The 21180-nt window shown below is 40.4% G+C and overlaps 1 pseudogene; it reads right to left on the bottom strand.

Annotated features, from left to right (window-relative positions):
* Window positions 1-1661: 1661 nt before the first annotated feature.
* LOC130736070 (uncharacterized) lies at window positions 1662-9299 on the bottom strand (annotated as a pseudogene).
* Window positions 9300-21180: the final 11881 nt, after the last annotated feature.

Below are 21180 nucleotides of genomic sequence, written 5' to 3'. Positions count from 1 at the left end.
ATTTACTTCCTTCCATCCTACGTTTCCTAACTTCCTTCTTTCTTTTGCTTTTCTTTAATCAGTTTCGTGACTTTCTATCCTTCCTCCTTCTAGTTTCTGATTTATCTTAACATGTAACATACTTATCTTCATATTAAAGAATTGAATGTATTTTATATGTTTTATGTTTTTTTTGCTTTTTTATTTGTTTTTTTTTTACAATAAGTAAATTAAAACCTAATACTAATAATAATAAGAATAAAAAGGGGGGCAAAATTTGGTGTTCACAGCTGCCCCTCTTTACTTGTTATTTTTCATAGAGAATATGAAGAACAATTGTTTTCATATTGTCATGATAAAATAAAAGTAAAGATATGAACACAAATTTTGTCTCGGAGAAAAGTGGACGCGAGGGTCCAGGCTCGGGGGCCTAACTCAAAATAAAAGCGGACGCGGGGGTCTAGGCACGGGGGCCTAACTAAAAAAAAATAAAAGCGAACGCGGGTGTCCAAGCACGAGGGCCTAACTAAAAAGATAAAAGTGGACGCGGGGGTCCAGGCACGAGGGCCTAACTGAAATTAAAAGCGGACGCGAGGGTCCAGACACGGGGACCTAACTGAAAGATAAAAGCGGACGCGAGGGTCCAGGCTCGGGGGCCTAACTCAAAATAAAAGCGGACGCGGGGGTCTAGGCACGGGGGCCTAACTAAAAAAAAAATAAAAGCGAACGCGGGTGTCCAAGCACGAGGGCCTAACTAAAAAGATAAAAGTGGACGCGGGGGTCCAGGCACGAGGGCCTAACTGAAATTAAAAGCGGACGCGAGGGTCCAGACACGGGGACCTAACTGAAAGATAAAAGCGGACGCGGGGGTCCAGGCACGGGGGCCTAACTGAAAGTAAAAGCGGACGCGGGGGTCCAGGCACGGGGGCCTAACTGAAAGTAAAAACGGACGCGGGGGTCCAGGCACGGGGGCCTAACTGAAAGTAAAAGCGGACGCGGGGGTCCAGGCACGGGGGCCTAACTAAAAATAGAAGCAGATGCAGGGGTCCTAAGTTAGAAAATGGACTAGGAAGGATCCAGAGCCCATCTGAAAGGTAAGATTGGTTGTGGTTTCATCCCTGAACTCAAAAAAGGCATGTTTGTGATGCAAAATGCAATGTTTGATAGGCACATTTGATGTGATGCAGATGATGCAAAGTTTTTTAGATTATGAGATAGTTTTGTGTTTATGTTTTGAGGTGTTGCCTTTGGGACACCAAGTTCCCTAGGATCCATGGATGAGCTAGAACACGATTTGATCCGCTCCCTACTTTCTTTGCTAGATTGTATGTACTTCTCAAATTCGGGCTTAACCACCTTCTTTGCAAGGTGCCTGGTGAAAATTTATTGAACATAACAGTGATCTGATTCTATCCTTACCATATCAATAAGGTGGTTTGCCGAACTTACCAGGATTAGTGGGACACATGCGAAAAGCAATTGTAAAATAATTTTCAAGTTAAAACTAGCTTCCCTTTAATACATGCTTTCAACAAGATGCAAAAATGAAGTCAATGTATCAAGAAGAGAACAGGTCATCATATTAAAAGGAGAGCCATATTTATACACAAAACTTGCTCATAAAGAAAAAGGTATACATAATGGAATATGGTGGCTATATAGAAGGGGTACAAAAAGGACAACAAAAGAAAAAGGGTGGTCCGGTGCTATGAGGGATGCCCTCTGCGATGAACAGTGCTAGCTTCACTTGGCCACAACTTTGAATGCCCATCAAAAGCCAGCTTCTCACGATTCCTTGAAGCTTTGGAGCGATCAGGAAAAGATCCCTTCTTGCAGCCACAAACCTTCATGATCTCATTTGAGTCTTAGTCTTGCCAGATTTCTTTTTTAAGTATATTCAAACCTCCAACTAAGCCGCCCTTTCAGGTTTTCAGCTTAGTGAATCTATTTACTTTTGTTTGACCCTAATTTTTGCCTGGGTCGCTCTTTCGAGTTTTCAACCCATCAGGTCGCTCTAACTTTTGCCTAGCCCACCTTTACAGGTTTTCGAACTAGCGAGCTTTCATTTTTCTTTTTCGTCTTTTTTTTTTATCTTTTGTTTGTTTTAAGCATGGAACTTTTTGACTGCGTCAGAGTTGACAGGGTGAGTAAGGTCTTCGCCAAGCGCCTCCTGAAAATGCCTTTCTTACAACATAAGGCCCTTCATAATTCGGAGTCCATTTTCCACGATGATCCTTTTGAGTGGGCAAGATCTTCTTAAGGACTAAGTCTCCTTCTTGAAATTCCCGAGGACGAACTTTCTTCTCGAAGGCTCGCTTCATCCTGCGTTGATATAGCTGGCCTTGGCATAATGCAGTTAGTCTTTTGCCTTCAATGAGGTTCAATTGGTCATATCGAGCTCGAACCCATTCTGCTTCTTCCAATTTAGCTTCCATCAATACCCTTAATGAAGGAATTTCAACTTCAATAGGGAGGACTGCTTCCACTCCGTATACCAAGGAAAAAGGAGTTGCCCCGGTTGAAGTGCGTACTGAGGTGCGATATCCGTGTAAGGCGAAAGGGAGCATGTCATGCCAGTCCTTGTAAGTCACTACCATTTTTTGGACAATCTTCTTAATGTTCTTATTGGCCGCCTCGACTGCCCCATTCATCTTTGGGCGATATGGGGAAGAATTATGATGCTGGATTTTGAAATCGTCGCACAATTCTTTCATCAATCTATTGTTCAGATTAGTGCCATTGTCAGTGATGATTTTACTCGGCAGACCATATCAACAAATCAACTCCCTCTTGACAAATCTGACCACTACATTCTTTGTAACACTTTCATAAGAAGCTGCTTCGACCCATTTAGTGAAATAATCGATTGCCACCAGGATAAAGCGATGGCCGTTTGACGCCTTAGGTTCGATGGGTCCGATAACGTCCATGCCCCACATTGAGAATGGCCAGGGCGCCGTCAGCACATTCAAAGGCACCGGCGGAGCATTGATATTGTCGGCATATGCCTGACATTTGTAGCACTTCTTCACATGGTTAAAACAATCTGTTTCCATAGTCAACCAGTAATAACCAGCCCTTAATATTTTCCTTGCCATTGAGTGCCCGTTCATGTGGGTTCCAAAGGAGCCTTCATGAATTTCTTCGATAATTCTGTGTGCTTCTGCCGCATCGACACACCGGAGGAGTACTAGATCAAGATTTTTCTTGTAAAGAACATCTCCATCCAAGAAGAAGCTTGTTGCTAATCTTCTCAAGGTTCTCTTGTCATTTTCTGAAGCATTCAGGGGATATTCTCTGCTTTGGATATACCTCTTGATGTCATGATCCATGGTTTCCCATCAGGTTCTTCCTCAACAGCTTGACAGTAAGCCGGCTGATCTCGACTTTGGATTTTAATGAGCGGTACCTCCTCTTCCCGTCTTATCTCAAACATTGAGGACAATGTGGCTAGGGCATCAGCTAATTGATTCTCCTCACGAGGAACATGGTGGAGAGTGACTTCGTCGAAATGCTCCAACAAATCTTTGATGTGGGCTTGATAAGGGATCAACTTGGCATCACGAGTCTCCCATTCTCCCTTTAATTGATGGATAACCAGGGCTGAGTCACCATAAACTTCAAGGATCTTGGCTTTTGATTCTATGGCCGCTTTGATTCCCATGGCACATGCTTCGTACTCAGCTATATTGTTGGTACAGTCGAAGCACAGTCTGGCAGTCATCGGGGTGTATTGATTCTCAGGGGAAATCAGGATGGCTCCTATTCCATGCCCCATTGTGTTGGAAGCACCATCAAATAGCAGAATCCATTTATCTCGGTCTGAAGGATTTTTCTCTTGAAAGAGTGTCATTATGTCTTCATCTGGGAAGTCGTATTGCATTGACTGATAATCATTTATGGGCTGGTGAGCTAAGTAATCCGCCAGAGCGCTACCTTTGATTGCCTTCTGAGTGACATATACAATGTCATATTCAGATAACAAAACTTGCCACCGGGCAATCCTTCCAGTGAGAGCGGGCTTCTCGAAAATGTATTTGATTGGATCCATTTTAGATACTAGCCAAGTAGTGTGACTAAGCATGTATTGTCTTAGCCGGCGGGCAGCCCAAGCTAGAGCGCAACAGGTTCGCTCCAACACCGAGTATCTTGATTCACAACCAGTGAACTTCTTGCTCAAGTAGTATATGGCATGCTCCTTCTTTCCAGAATCATCATGTTGACCTAGAACACAACCCATTGACTCGTCAAGTATTGTGAGGTACATGATAAGAGGTCCCCCTAGGACTGGTGGTACTAGGACTGGCGGATCTTGCAAGTACTGTTTTATTTTATCGAAAGCTTGTTGGCACTGGTCATTCCACTGCGTTGGTTGACTCTTACGCAATAATTTGAAGATTGACTCACAGGTAGCAGTCAACTGCGATATAAATCGTGCGATGTAGTTTAATCTTCCCAAGAACCCACGAACTTCTTTTTCTGTGCGAGGAGCTGGCATTTCCTGAATGGCTCGGACTTTAGCAGGATCAACTTCTATCCCTTTCTGGCTGACAATAAAACCTAGCAGGTTTCCAGATTTCACGCCGAATGTGCACTTTGAAGGGTTTAGTCTCAGTCTAAACTTCCGCAAGCGTACAAAGAGCTTTTGTAGGTCGATGACATGGTCTTCTTCTGAATTTGACTTTGCAATTATGTCATCCACATAAACCTCAATCTCTTTATGCATCATATCATGGAACAAAGCCACCATGGCCCTCTGATAGGTTGCCCCAGCATTCTTTAATCCGAATGACATCACCTTGTAGCAAAAGGTTCCCCATGGAGTAATGAACGTGGTCTTCTCTGTGTCTTCGGTGGCCATCTTAATTTGATTGTACCCGGAGAAACCATCCATGAAAGAGAAAAACTGATGTTGAGCTGTATTATCTACTAGAACATCAATGTGAGGAAGTGGAAAGTCATCTTTAGGGCTAGCCCGATTTAAATCTCGATAATCAACGCACATCCGAACTTTCCCATCTTTCTTAGGGACTGGGACCACATTAGCAACCCATTGAGGGTATTTGGCAACAGCAAGAAAACCTGCATCAAATTGTTTTTTGACCTCATCCCTGATCTTTAATGAAATCTCTGGCTTCATTCGCCTCAACTTTTGCTTGATTGGGGGACATTCAGGCTTTAGTGGAAGCTTATGCTCCACTATGCTGGCATCTAAACCGGGCATGTCTTGGTACGACCATGCAAAGACATCACTATAGTCATGCAAGAGCTTGATCAGTTTGTCGCGTTCACTCTTCTTCATGGAAGCCCCTACCTTGACTTCTCTTTTATCTGTTTCTGTGCCCAGGTTAATCATTTCGATCTGCTCCTCATGAGGTTGGATCTCTTTAGCTTCCTGGTCCATAAGTCTTAGAAGTTCTGGAGGAAGTTCATCATCATCTCCCATATCCCCATCAGCTTGATTAATGGGACAGTCAAAGTCAGGCAAAGTGATATTAGCACTGTCCTTTTCAAGGACATCACTGTCCACTCTGCACGATTTGCACAATTGGAAACAAAAAAGCGTAGGCAATGAATAAAAAGAATAACAGGGTAGCACAATAGATGAAGATTTAGATGGGAAATTCAAAAGTGCATTTCATTGATGACATATATTAAAAAGGAAACATAGTAGCCCAATACAAAAAACACATAGCAGGTTTTCCAAGATATTTTACACAAAAAGAACATAAGCCTAGGGCGAGGCATTAAGACAAGCAACATGCAATTACTTTGGCACAGACTTGTAAGCCATGGCAAGTTCGACAGCCTTCCAATTGCTGAGTTCGGTATCTGATGCGCATGGATGAATCAAATCAACGCTCTGGCCTTCAGGAACATCTTCCTCTGCCACGGCCACCGGGCTGAGAAATTCAAAACCAGCACTTCGAAAAATCTCCAACAAATCACATATGGGGATTCCTTTACACTTTGGTTCCCTGTTTTCCAATCTGGCTTTTCTCTTTTCCTTTTTTTCTACGGCCACCCTTCTCTTGTCAGCTTTTGTCGGTATGTACCCTAGTCCAAACCGGTCTTTGTTCTCAATCTGCATTGGGATTTCAACAATACCTTTCTCATTCTTTCCAAGCCCATGCCCATGTTGATATCCTCCTTCGAGCATCACTTTGGCAACCATCAAAGAAGCATCTGATAGCTGCGCTTTCACAACAGGCGTTTCCTCATTCACATATGTTGTATTGGCAATCTCTAGTGTCTGGAATGAAGTCTCCAGAGCCTCCTTTGCCGCCTCTATGTATGGAATTGATAAAGGCTTACTCACAAGTAAGTTCTCTTCTGCTAGAACAACAACCAGTTTGTCATCGATGATGAACTTGATCTTCTGATGGAGCGTCGAAGGCACAGCCCTAGCAGTATGAATCCACGGTCTTCCCAATAGACAACTATAGGCTGTTGTGATGTTCATCACTTGAAAAGTCACTTGAAAAGTAGTGGGACCGATCTGAATTGGCAAGTCAATTTCTCCCATCACTTCCCTTCGGGTGCCATTGAAAGCTCTAACTACTGTGTTGCTTGGTCTTATGTGAGATTCATCAGAAGGCAGCTTAGAAAGCGTGGACTTCGGTATTACGTTTAATGATGATCCATTGTCAACCAACACCTTTGCTAGGATATAATGCTTACATTTCATCGAGATATACAAGGCTCTGTTATGCCCTGCCCCTTCTGCCGGTATTTCATCATCGAAAAAAGTTAAATAGTTATTGGTTGTTATGTTGCCAACAATACCTTCAAACTTGTCAACTGAGATATTGTGAATTACATATGCTTCATTCAGAACCTTCAACAGGGCTTGTCTATGGGGTGCTGAGTTCATCAACAAGGCCAAAAGTGAAATTTTTGCTGGAAGGCGGTTTAATTGATCAACTACCATATACTCGCTTTGTTTAACAAATTTTAAGAATTCCCCAGCTTCTTCATCAGAAACCACCTTCTTCGACTCCTTCTCACGAATTACTTCCTCAATGATATCTTCATTCATTTTACTTTTCCCCTTTTCAGACCTTCCAGATTCGGCCGCATGATCTTTTACAAGCTCCTCGGGGGTATAGACACGACCGCTCCTTGTCATTCCACCGACGCCCACAATGTTCGTGATGGCTGAGGTTTCAGAATCAGAAGTCTTAGGTTGATCCTCTTGTGAGCCACCACCAATAACTTGCACATCATATTTCCAGGGCACTGCTTTATTATCCTTGAAGGGGAACGGAGCTGGTAGTTGTATAGTGATCGGTTTGGGTTCAGCAGGGGTCGGAGCAGCAAAAGAGCTACCAAACAATGTTTCCTTATATCCAACCGCTGGTACTTTATTCCTTTCAAGAGTATTTGGAACTTGCACAGTAATAGGCCCCACTTTGTTCGAGACGGGTGTAGTCACAGTTTTTGTATAGTGGATCACAAGCGGTTGTGGAAAGATCGGCACTTGCTCCTCGTTCATTGCCACTTCATGGTCAGACTCAAATTGACTTATTTGAACTAACCGTTGGTCCATCAGATCCTGCAAGGTTTGCTTGAATTTACTGCATTTTTCTATAGAATGACAGACGCCAGGGTGAAATCCACACATTTGATCCTCATCTAGGCTTCCCTTAACCATGCCTCTCTTACACATTTCAGCAAAGATAACTCTTAGCGGAGTTTTGACTTCCTCCACTCTCAGGATCAAATGTTTTTCAGAGCTTTCTTCAATTGCATTGACTTTAGAGCCCTCATGACCTGGCAACGGATTATTCCCGATGTTTGGTTTTTCTGCGAAATTCAATAGTTTTGCATCGATCAGTTTCTGAACCTTATACTTTAGAGCCATACAATTCTCAGTGGAATGTCCAATGGACCCGGCATGGTAGTCACATCTAGCATTGACATCATAACCCCGTGGGTATGGTGGTTGAGCTGGTTTTAATGGATAAGGAGTTACAAGAGATCCACGAATAAGCTGTAGCAAGAGCTCAGTGTAAGACACGGGGATCGGATCCAGACGGACTTGGTTCCTTTCCCTATTTCCTTGGTTCACGTTGGGTATGAAGCTCTGGTTTTGGGGTACAAAATTGGGCGGTTGTTGTGGAGCTGGTTGGGTCACAGTGTATGGGGATATTGGGTGATGAATTTGTGGGTAAGTGGCTTGTGTAGCTGCGGCAATGTATTGATAAGGGATTTGAGGTGTATTGGGTGTTTGGTAGAAGTGGATAGGCCTCTGGAAAGGTTGCCACTGAGAATAACCTCCTTGATGAGCCGTGTCTTTCCAAACCCTATAGAAGGTTTCTTTATGGTACTCGCAACAGAAGAACCCTGGACGATCTTTCCTGTTCTCATTCCATTCTCCACTCTTTCTCCGATGATGACCATATCGGAAAAGTTAGACGACACGCTTCCAACCATCCTATCATAAAAGGTGAGTGGAGAGTTTCGATAAACATCGAAGTAATCTCTTTTTCAGACAAAGGAGGCTCTACTTGAGAGGCCAATTCTCTCCAGCGTTGGGCATATTCTTTGAAAGTTTCGCTTTCCTTTTTCGTCATGTTCTGGAGTTGCATTCTGTCAGGAGCCATATCAGCATTATACTTGTACTGTTTTAGGAATGCATCAGCCAAGTCTCCCCAACTGTGTATACGAGATCGTTCCAGATGCATGTACCAATTCAGAGCTCCTCCAGCCAAACTGTTTTGGAAGAAGTGAATCAGCAACTTCTCGTCATGTGCGCATGCGGCCATTTTCCTACAATACATGGTCAGGTGACTCTTTGGACATGTGGTGCCCTTGTATTTATCAAACTCAGGAGCCTTGAACTTTGGTGGAATCACCCCATCTGGGACCAGACATAAACCCGCTGCATCATTAAAACCATAATTTCCGCCCTCCATGGCTCGCATCCTTTCTTCTAGTAACTGCAACCTTTCTTTGGATTGACCATCCTCGGCAAAGTGGTTTGGTGGATTTCCTTGGGCACTAGGATTAAGTGTATGTGGTTGAGGGATATTTAGTGAGTTATGAGGAAGATATGTCTGGGATATGTCTTGATGATTAGTGTTCATAAGTGGCACAGGGCTTGGCATAACAGCATGTGCAAGTGCGGAAGACATGTGGACCTGTGGCGTTTCGGTGGTATTTGTTGGTGGGCCTTGAGACGGGGTAAGGTTTACTTGAGTGGTGGTTGGTGGATTGCTGTCTGTTTGGTTGATAACCACAGAGGGTGTATAACCAGGAGGGAGACCATAAGGCGGGAATTGGACCTCGTGAGGTTGGGAGGTTTGCTGGAAAGGCATGTTGGAATGCACGGTTAAAGGCATAACTATCCTGTAAGACCCAAGTTTTTAAGCTTAGAATAAGTGGAAGAGATTTCCATTTACGATTAGGTTTGACGTATCGTGAAGGAGAAATTTCAGGAAAAGTCAAAGGATTGTATCGAAGTCGATTTAAGTTATAGCACGACTAATATTCGTTTTAAAACCTAGGACAAGAACCTTAGGAAATAAGACTATGTTCCACCCTTGGAACACTGTAGGAATTTCTTCCAAAAATCTTCAGAGAAATGTTAGAACTTCTCTTTTTCCATATATCACAATCGTTTCGAGGCGAAACTCTAGAATCTACGAACGTCCGATTCCAATCATCGAAAGTTTGCCGAAACTGAAACCCTGGTATTTCAAAACCCTAGAATCAACCGACGATGAAGACTTTTTCTATTCGGAGCTTCAAATGAAGATTCCACACGCGTACACCCATTTCTCTTGATGTTTTCAATCTTTCTTCAGAAGGAAGTTTTCTATTCCGACATACGATGCAAAAAAGTAACTTATCGGGTAAAATAGTTTTTACACCGACTTTGCATTAGTCACTTAAAATACAAGGAGACCTCTGTTGAGTTTTGGTATTATGTCGCCAAAACCTATCTTAGAATTCATGGAGAATGAAGCCGGAAAAATCGGAATCGCGAAACTTTCGTTTTCCCGCGTTTTACCAACCTCTATATATAGCATTAAAAACAAGCCTCGAAAACCAAAAATCATACCGATATTTCTTTGAAGAATTAGAAGATTCAGCGGGGAGAATATCGTGTCTAAAATACGTTGGAATCAGTAGGAAGAATCGGAAATCACTCTCATATTTTTATCTTAACTCTATGAGCAAAATCCTCCGATATCTAAACAAATCTGTACCGGTTTACAAAATATCTTCTCAAAATATCTGTTCATACTCATCCAATCTTGATAAATATCTATTCATACCTATCCAATCTTGATAAATATCTATTCATACTTATCCGATCCTTGCTAAATATCTTCCATTTCATTCCCTATATATATATGTTGAAGCTTGAGACAAAACCTCACAAACACACACACACAACACGCGGCCAAGAGGAGAGGAGGAGAAGAAGATTTTATTGATTTCTTGCTTGATCGTTGATCCGACAGTTGCTACTTCAAGGTTTCGAGGTTCTTTTGAGGAATTTCCTGAAGAACTAGGAGCGGATTGTGAAGGAACCTTCGAAGATAATCCTGGAAATTGGCTAAGGTGAGGGCTTCTCACTGAATACTAGCTAATGCTTTAGGTGTCGACGAATTCGACTTGATTTATTGTTTATGCAATTATTTGTGTTTGACTGAGAAATGTTTTCTGAGGCTACGGCTGACAATTGATAATCATTTATCGCTTGAATTGCTTTTGAGTTTGAATCACATGCTATGTGCTAAATGGTTAATCTAGGATGTGTGATATCTGCCCTATATGCTAAGTGTTATGTGGTTAACTTAGGTTGTGTTGATATATGAGCTATGATTGTTGGATTGTGCTAATTTAACTATGTTATTACACTAATACTTGTGATACTGATGAGTGAGAATAAGGGGCAGGTCATGCCGATTTTATTTTGAGAGTTTGAGAAAGTTTGACGGGACGAACGGAGTTCGGGCCTTGTTATTGTTTTAGTGGATCGAGACATTCTATGGGATTTACTTGGGATTATGGGATCTTTGAAACTCGTAGGAAATACGATAAGACTAAAAGGAAACTATTTTTACAAGGAAAATTCATAAGATATTAAACAACCTCTAAACCTTTAAATAATGATAACAATCTCGGATGCAAGCTTAGGATCAAATCTTAGTTTTGGAAAATGAGAAGTGTCGTCGAGTCCAAGTGTTGAGATATCGATAAGGTTTGAGTATGTTGGTACTCTGGCGCTCTGGGAGCAGTCGTGTTAATGGGCTATCCGAGAGATAAGCCGGGAAATTGATAGTTTCCGAGTATGTCGATACTCTTTGCTCGCTGAGCAGTTTTTGACCATCGGATGGAGATGTGTCGGATGATTTGGAGATCATCATGAGGTACAGTATATACCTTCGGGTACAGTATATCTATATGCCTTTGGGTACAGTATATCTATATGCCTTCGGGTACAGTATATACCTTCGGGTACAGTATATCTATATGCCTTCGGGTACAGTATATACCTTCGGGTACAGTATATCTATATGCCTTCGGGTACAGTTTATGCCTTCGGGTACAGTATATACCTTCGGGTACAGTATATCTATATGCCTTCGGGTACAGTATATACCTTCGGGTACAGTATATCTATATGCCTTCGGGTACTGTATATACCTTCGGGTACAGTATATCTATATGCCTTCGGGTACAGTTTATGCCTTCGGGTACAGTATATGCCTTCGGGTACAGTTTATGCCTTCGGGTACAGTTTATACCTTCGGGTAATTCGGACATCGACGGGGGATATGATCGACCGTGAGGTTAGGATCGACCTGTTGATTGTCGGGCATGGCGGAGGGAAAAGTCGACCCGCAGGGTTAGGACTGATCCGGCTATGTCAAGGTTGTAAGTGACACTCGAGGGTTATGGTCGACACAATGCCAGTGTTAGGACCGACTCGATCGTGCCCAGCCTACTTCTTCCGGAACCGTAGAATTTGACGTTGCATTGACATATCATGCACTTTAACTATATTCGTTGATATATTGCTTATCGAGTTTTCTAGATATAACTTATTGAATCGCTGAGTGTGATTGATAATTGTTAATCTTATCTGATGCATGCTAATTGTTTCGTCTTTTATATTCATTGTGAAATATACAACCCTAGGATGTTATCCCTAGCTATAAGCCTAAGTGGCTATTCTCTTATCTATATCTATTGGTGGTATTGTTTACATAATTCTTTGGAGTTGACCCTCGCGTCTTCTGTGTGTGCTTTGGCGGACAAACGCCCTTTGTCAGATGTCTATGGCGGACTGATTCACGATGGTTCACCCTTCGGGGGGGAACTAGGTTCGAGATGCCGGGATAGGAGCGCATCGCGGTAGCGAGAGGAGGACGGATGGTGTACATAGACTTGGTCGTTCTGGATTCAGATTCGGACGGCGATCATGCTAGCACGTAGGTTTGAGTGCTGGTGTGAGCTCCTCGAGATAGGATTAGTGTAGGAGTAGAGTCTTAGCTCTGACCGTCATCATTTTCTTTGGGGACAGGGTAGTTTCCCACCTATAGCTTTTTGTGTGGTTCCTCTACTGGAATTACAGAGAGTCGGTTGGGCTAGGAGGTCTTGTTTTAGGCCATCTGGGCTGCCTTATTCTCATTTTTGAGGGATAGTGTTGCGGACACTTGACCTTTCTTTTGGTTTGTACTTTTGCCTACGGGCGTTACCTTTTCTTACTTCCCGTCACTGGAGGTTTACTCGTGACGTGGTTTACTACTTACAGCGGGGGCTGTGTTTATATTATGTACATTAGTTCTGTTAGCTTTTGTTGTAGAGTTTTATTTTCTTCCAGTCTTCGATGGTATTATCGACGAAAAAAAAATAATCCATGTTTTTCCGCTTTAAGTTTCTTTTGGTTACTAAAGTGACGCCACCGAAATCGGGGTGTTACATTATCCCTTGCGGATGGACCCCTTGAGCATGCACGGGTAAAGAAAAGAATCCAGGTGGAAACTCTGGAGTAGATGACAGTCCTTCACTCTTTCTTTGGTTCTCCTCATTTCTTTCTCTCCTCATTGCTTCCTTGAAAGCTTCAATGAACTCGGACATCTGTTCTTTGATTTGATTGATGCCCTCCCTTAGCTCTGCGTTGACTTGCTCTTGCTCATCCATGGTCCTGGATCGGGAACGAGTCCGATAGGAATGTCGCGAATACAGCTTGCTTGTTTTGATTACTGGTTTTCGTGAAAGTGAGTTTTTGTTAATTAAGAAAATGTTATAAAAATAAAATGGTTAACTAAAAAACAAATGTGATTGTCGTCAAATTTTGTTAACACGCTTGATGCACGAGGGTTCCCCATGTCCTAACGCTAGAGTAAATGCCCCTTAGGTTATGAAGATGGTTGATAAATGATCTAAGGGAGCATCCACCCCTCACTAGACGATATCGTTTCCATTGACCACGTATTTGAGAACTCCATGCCGCGAGACCCATACCTCATCGAAGGGCTAATGGCCTCATGATGAGTGTACGGTTGACATTTTTCAAGTGGGCATCTACCCCTCAATAAATAACGTCTAAATTATGCCAAACAACATCAGATATTTGAACTAGCCAGTGTGGTGACAAAATACATCCTTCCATTGATTGCAAATTCATAGTACAAGGCTGCTAAAGATGCCGAACTAATGTACAAGGCCACAAAAAAGTTCAAACATCGAAGATTACATCAACTCATTCTTTTTCATCTTCCTAAGATCCTTGGCAATTTTCTGACAATATTTCATGAATTCATCTATCTTTGGGGGAAGTTTTAGCCAGAGAGCAGCACCACTTGCCCCACGGAAGAGCTCTAGCCACTGCCTAGTGAGATAATGAACGCTTCTGGATAGGTTTAAATATTTATCCATCCAAACATTCTTCCTGCGTTCTAATTCTTCAGCCATTAACAACCACCTCTTTATCAGCTTATCTTTCTCCATCTGACTGTTATATGCCTGAATCCTCCATTTCTTCACCTCAACAGTTAATTCTTCAATCTTCTTCTTCATGATTTCCCCCTCATGGTTTGCCATCATTAGTGAGTCATGATATTCTTTGAACAAGGACCAGCTCTTGTCAGCATAAGCACGAGCTTCAATTAATTCTTCTTTCAACTTTTCCATGGCTTGTTCCTGGCACTGAATCTCTGCCTTCAACTCATCTTTTTCCTCTAACAATTTTCCCAGCTTGATTTCTTGGGCTTTCACCTTCTCTTGTGATTTTTGTAATTCATATGATGTTGACCTCGCTCTTTTTGGTTCTCGATAAGGATTGTCACAGTCTTTTTTCAATTCTTCTATCTTTTCACCCATCTTCTTACATTGATGCTGGAGCCTTATAGCTTTCACCTCTTCTTGGTCTTTCTTTCCCTCTAAGCTTATCACATGCGCCTTCAACATCTCTATCTGAGAAACCATGCTCGCAATGTCTTGGTTTGACCTTTGAGCCACTGGGTCAACTTTTTGCATACGACTTTGTACATCTCTAGCTGCTCTCCACTCCTCGTACTCTTTGGAAATTATCAGACGAGGTCTTCCTAACTCATTATCTCTTTTCTTGTGGACATTTTTCCAAGCTCTTTTTACCTGAGCTTCTAGACCTTTGGTGCCCTCTTTACCATATAGGAAGCTTAAACCTCCCAGTTGTTCATAGAAAGGTATAACTTGAGTCCGTTTGAGCTGTAGGAGAGCTATAGCCGGAGTATAAGCTACACAACCTCTCGACCCCATTAATGGTACGTTATGAAAGTCTCCACAACTGAAGATTACCTCATTCGGGTGATACCAAGGGCAAACCCATTTAAATGTTCTCAATTCCATGCTGGCAAACTCATTTTTCCATTCCCCAACTCCTTGCACTTTCTTTGGAATTCGCCAAAAATCCTTGAGCGCATTCGGTATAGGGCCCATGTGATCTTTAGCATGTACATGGGTTATGATCCACACATAGAGAAAGTGGGGACAACAGCGGAGGGTTCCCCCTTTCTTTTCATCTCCTTTTATCTCATGACAAACCTCCATGGAAAGAAACGTATCAGCTAAAATTGTCGTGACGGGATCTGCCCCTTGCATCTCATACTGAAAGAACACATCCATAGCAGCTTGATCTACAAAATCTACTGTGAAGGGGAATAGTACCAATCCGAATATAGCAAGGGCCAATGTTTTGCTGAAATATGCCCAATTTCCTTCTCGAGCCAAATCTTCAAGATGATTTTCCAAAACAGCCTTTCGTATTGCATGAACTGAACCTTTCTTTCCAAGTGAAAACTGATGTGTCGGCATGCCAATGAGACGTGCTATCTTCTTTCCATCCACGTAACTTCCCCCGTAGGTATATACTCCAGCACTTTCTTTGACAGGGAATCCTATGATCCTCCTGTATTCTTCTAATGTAGGAACAATGTCTAAATTAGGCAGCTCAAAGCATCTAATATCAGACTTCCAGAACTGGGCCAAGGCGCTCAATGCAGCTTTTTCTACAGTGATTCGAAGCAAATCCAGCATCTGGCCATATCTCCTATTAAAGATGGACCTCGCTTCTTGTGGCATATGTTGACAGAGATATTGCACTCTTTGCATATCATTCACCACCGCATTAATTCTGATGCTTCTGTTTTTTTCTGACGTGTTAATGGTTTGACTTTGAACCCCTTTCATCATCAAGTGTTAACAAAATCGTTCAACCTATAATAAGAAAGTCTAGCAAAGGAGTTAATTAAGAAAAGGAAATTGTTTATATTATCACTATATTACATGATGATGCATGAGTTAATTTGATATGATTAGATGCAAAAGAATGACATATTATCAACAAATGAATCTATGTATAAAATGAGAGAAATGAGTAAAAAGCACGCTCTCCTTTTGTCCTAAGAAGTGGAACTTATGGGATGTGGATAATGAATCGTCTAAGACCCTAATCAGGTGAGAGCTATAGTCAAATTATGTGCAAACTCTCCGGGTGGTTCTAGACTTCTAATAATCATGGTTCCCAGATTACCCTCGTCACACAGACAAGGACCCGATTCATGAATTAATCGCCCGTAAGGATAAAACTTCTCAAGCGAATAATTCATAAGCCAGTAATAATCTGAGTGGTGACTCAATAATTGTCACGTGAACACTAGGTTCCTCATGACAATTATCAAGAACACCTCCTACTCCTGAGGTTTGCACGGGCTCGGGTATAGAGTCCAAAGTAGTTTGTGCATCGAGCAGTGATAGTGGGGTGTGTGTAGAGAGCATACCAACCTTCATCCCTAATACTACCCAATCTTGCAAAAGTAACACACAGATTCATATATGTATATACGACTAATATATCCTGGTAGTCGTCTACCCTAAGACCTCAAGCAATATCAGATATTAACATAATATTGAGCATTTATAAGAGAAAATAAACAAGAAACACAAGAAAAGGGTAAAACAAATTTTAGAGAAAGCTAGCAGTTTGCATAATCAATTAGTCAGGCTTGACTCTCAAAAGTCCCCAGCAGAGTCGCCATCTGTCGCAACCGGGGTCGCGGTGGGACGGCGCACAAAGAAGTGTAAAACAGAAGAGTCGCCACCAATATTTTTAAAATGGGAAAACATCAGAAAACCCATAAAGAAAATGGTCTTCGAAACCAAATCTAGATCCGGGAGTCTATTACGCGTAGGGAAGGTATTAGCACCCCACAACGCCCGTTTATAAAACGGTTACCTCTAATTAATTGTGCAAAATTAAGTCAGCTTTCTAAATATTTGTTTCACCCCAAAAGAAAAATGTTTTTTGATTTTAGTACTATTTGATTTTTGTGTGTTTTGATTTAATTAATTGAAAAAAGAGTTATTTAGAATTTTAGCTTGACAGTTGTAGGTGCCTGCTCCTACGTATCCCCAAAGTGCAATGGAGAAATCAAAGCCACGTAGTTCTTTGGAAAGATTGATGTTTTTGTTTTTATATGTTTTGTAAATTTGATTAAAACTTGATTCTTGACTTGATTTGATTAAGGAAAAAAAAGTTTGTTTCAAGGTACTGAAACTCGAAAGGATTTTGAGGATTTGAAGTTCTTTACACGGCTTTCAAATTAAAAAAGGTGTACGCTACCGAGCGGGTAGTCAAGGTAAAGGATAGAAATGCTATTCCATTACCGTAATTAATCTTAAAAATTTAATTATTCATGCTATTAAATGGGTAGTCTAGGTAAATGATAGAAATGCTATTCTATTACCAAAAATGCATGTTTTGGAGTATTATTTATTTACATTTAAAAATCATGCTACCAAATGGGTAGTCAAAGTAAAGGATAGAAATGCCATTCCATTACTGTATTTGACTTTGAACAAATTATTAGTACTCATAACATGTATCAGTTAGACATTCCGCAGCACACAACATATATCTTTGTACTTCACTATGCCAAAAGTAACTAGCCAGCAATGAACTAATTACTATCATGGTAGTAAGAAGAATAAACAAAACCAGATGAAAAGCACATGGGCCAGACCTTGTCTTTTAACCACTAACTCTAAAATTAAACCTGAATTTTTATTCCTTTCAATACTACTCTAAAATTCATTCTGGTTTTTACATGCTTTATGTTCCTTTTGATGATGGTGATTTTAAAACCTCTATGCTTACAGGGATATGATTACAGGGACACAATGATAGTTCACCTAAGCCAAACATTGGAAAAGAGAGACAGAAGTATGAATTGTTATAAAGGGAAAAATGGAGAGCATCTTCCATATGATTTCTCTTGTTCATTTACCTACCTAATTATGTAAATTGCATTGAACTGTTGAATAGAATTATTTTTGATTCTAAGCAGCATTTCAGTTCAATTTTGTCATGTTTCAAACTGGTTTAAAAGCATATGAAATTCATTTGGCTAAGCAAGAATTAAAAGGGAAAGAGTATGTTTACTTGGATGAAGATAATTCCCTTTCACTCCTTCTCTTCTGCCCTGTGCGTGCCTCCTCTCTTGTGTATGCTCCTAGTTATTCTGCTTGCTATTTGTCACTATTGAGAATTAATGATCAAGAGATGATCCCCAATCCAAGGTATTTGCACTCTTATTTTTATACTCTGCTTTCACACTCGGTTTTTCTCTTCTTCCTTTTTTTCCTTTTCTTCCTCTTTTTTCCTCTCCTCTACTGCATAATTTCACCCCTTTTATAGAGGTTGGGGGCGGTAAACAATTTGCCTCAAGCTGGTGAGTCCTGCTGTGTAATCTCTGACAATAAATTTCCCTAAGCAAGCTGTGTAATCATTCCTAAAAAATTCTAAAATTGCGGCTCTGCACCCTTATCTCCTCTTCTCCTCTTACTTTTTATGGTTTCTTATCCTTTTGTACTGTCAGAAGAAGGTCAAAATTAAATTAACCACACAACTTATTCATGGTGAGCCCTTGGGAAGTAGCATTATCTTCTGCATTGTCAATTTTTTCACACCATCTTCTCTTTTTCTACCACATGCCACCGCCACCGCCATGTTTATTTCCCCTGTTTTGAAACATTTACTTCCTTCCATCCTACGTTTCCTAACTTCCTTCTTTCTTTTGCTTTTCTTTAATCAGTTTCGTGACTTTCTATCCTTCCTCCTTCTAGTTTCTGATTTATCTTAACATGTAACATACTTATCTTCATATTAAAGAATTGAATGTATTTTATATGTTTTATGTTTTTTTTGCTTTTTTATTTGTTTTTTTTTATACAATAAGTAAATTAAAACCTAATACTAATAATAATAAGAATAATAAGGGGGGCAAAATTTGGTGTTCACAACAGGCCAAGACTCTGGATCGATCTCACAAAAATCAGAAGCACAATGCTCAAAAAGTAACCTCTGCAACGCTTTCGCACGTACTATGTTCAATCTTAACAATAATTCAAGCTTCAGAAGATCTGAAGATTACAAAGCTCTGATATGGATTCAGCTCACTAGAAGCTCTGAAGGATCAGACGCTCTGAAGGATCAGAAGCTCTGATGCATCAGAAACTGAGTAGTGAAGACTCTGGAGTCCAAGAGTAAGCTGGCTCTGAAGACCAAGTACTTCTCCTCTGAGTCCAGAAGCAGAAGGTACAAAGGTCAGAGGATCCAAGCTTCCCTCTTACTCTGATCATCAAGCTTCACAAGTTCCATCAGAAGTCAACAAGGTTGAAGGTCATGTCGCTATCCAAAGTACAAAAGCAATTGTACCATTCCTGACGACCTTACCTAACTGATTCAGCCATAGCAGAACTTGAAAATTCCATATCTGCCCTCCAACGGTAGCATCTCCATGCAACGTTCAAACCCTAATCCTTGGAGTATATAAAGAGGCTGAAGATTGAAAGATGTCGCCTAAGAAACTTACTCACGCGCGAGAAATATTTCAAATCTTCTTAGCAATCTTTCTTCAAATAGAACTAAGTGTGTTTACTATCAGCTTTCGTATAAGCACTTATTTGTAAATCCATTACTTTCAAATGGTTGTTTGTTTTACCTTTAGGAGATCAAGGTTGATCGGATCCTAGAGAAGACTAAGATAGTGAATCTTAGTGATAGCTAAGTCAGTGAATTGTTAGTCACTTTGCAGGTAGCAAGTGCAGTTGTAACAAAACTCTGATTAGTGGATTGCCTTCATTCTAAGAAGGAAGAAATCACCTTAACGGGTGGACTGGATTAGCTTGAGGGATTTATCAAGTGAACCAGGATAAAATCATTTGTGTTCTTTCCTTATCTCTTATCTCTGCACTCTTATCTTTGGTGTTCGAAGAGATTTATTTAAATCTCAAGTGGGTTGAGTTTTTAGTTGTAAAACGCTATTCAAACCCCCCTTCTATCGTTTTTCATAACTTCAATGGAGCCGTGGGTAGGAAGGAAGACATGAGGGAAAATATAAATTAGTAAGGTGATAACTATATCTACTTTCTTTTAATTAAATCTACTCTATATTTTTATAAGTATATCTAGCCAGTTTATTATGTACACTCAATTTTAATTTTATGATTACATATACTCTCTTTTATCCACGTCAATTTTATTTAACTTTGCCTACCTTATAACTACTGTTTTGATCTATTTATTCTCTTTTAATATTAAGTTTATGTTATGATATTAATTTTTATTTAACTTTGTTAGTTAATATAATTTGTTATTACATTTTATACCTTGATATGGTCGGCTCTGCCGCCTCTCTCTAATTACTTAAGAAGTTCAGCTTATTCTTATTTAGTTGTTTTATCTTAAATGAAAATGGTCATAGACGACTTTTCTGTCGTTTTAGTTTTGTTTCATATTTTAAACTTTGTACAATCTTAGTTTGACTTATATGATACATTTAAGAGATCATATAACATTGCGGGGCAAACCTGGTGACCTTAAAATGACCAGTATAGGCAAATCCTGAATGTTATGTTAAGAACAACACTACAGGGCAAACCTGGATACTCAAAGGTCGGATCCAGTTGAAAGGCAAATCCTGGGTGTTAAGACATAAATATGAAATGTTTAAAACACTTTAAGTGAAATGATCCTCCAGTAGTTGAGGTGATCTAGTTACATAGTTCCTGGAACACAAGTTCCTAGGCAGGGGGACGCCCTTGCATTCGGATAGAGCTCTAAGCCGCAGTTGGAATATGCAAAAGTGGTCGAAGGGCCAAGAAAAGTAAGTGATAACAATGAATTAAAGAATGATCTTTAATTTGAAAGATATTTAATTATGTTATTTACATTGGCGAAACTAGTAGTTATTTTTGAAATGTTTACCATTGATATAACCACTTAATTTATGTTTAAATATGTATGTTTTCCTTGTTTTTGGAGTGGATATTGTTATCACTGAGAATTGTAAAATTATCACTCCTTTATTTTCATGTTTTTTTTTTCAGAGAAAGAAAGCAACTCGCTTGAGACATTCCAGATAGTAGATGGGAGTATGTGTCATGTACGCAGGATCACAAGTAGTTATTTAGAGACACGTCAGGTAGTCGGATCATGGTCACAATATAGGTCACCACGTGTATAAGGAGTCTTTAAAATTATTTTCATGACTCTGATAATGTACTTTTTGAAAGAATTATTAAAAAAATAAACTATTTGACCACTCTATTTTTAGTACTTAAGTATTTTAATACAAATATAATTATTTCTTTTTACACGTTATTTTAAAGGGTTAAAGGTCATATTAGTCCCTGTGTTTG

Source organism: Lotus japonicus, chromosome 2 (assembly GCF_012489685.1).
Source record: "Lotus japonicus ecotype B-129 chromosome 2, LjGifu_v1.2".
In the NCBI taxonomy this organism is placed as follows: domain Eukaryota; kingdom Viridiplantae; phylum Streptophyta; class Magnoliopsida; order Fabales; family Fabaceae; genus Lotus; species Lotus japonicus.
The sequence above is the reverse complement of the archived record's forward strand: the minus strand, read 5'-3'. Positions and strand labels throughout refer to the sequence as shown.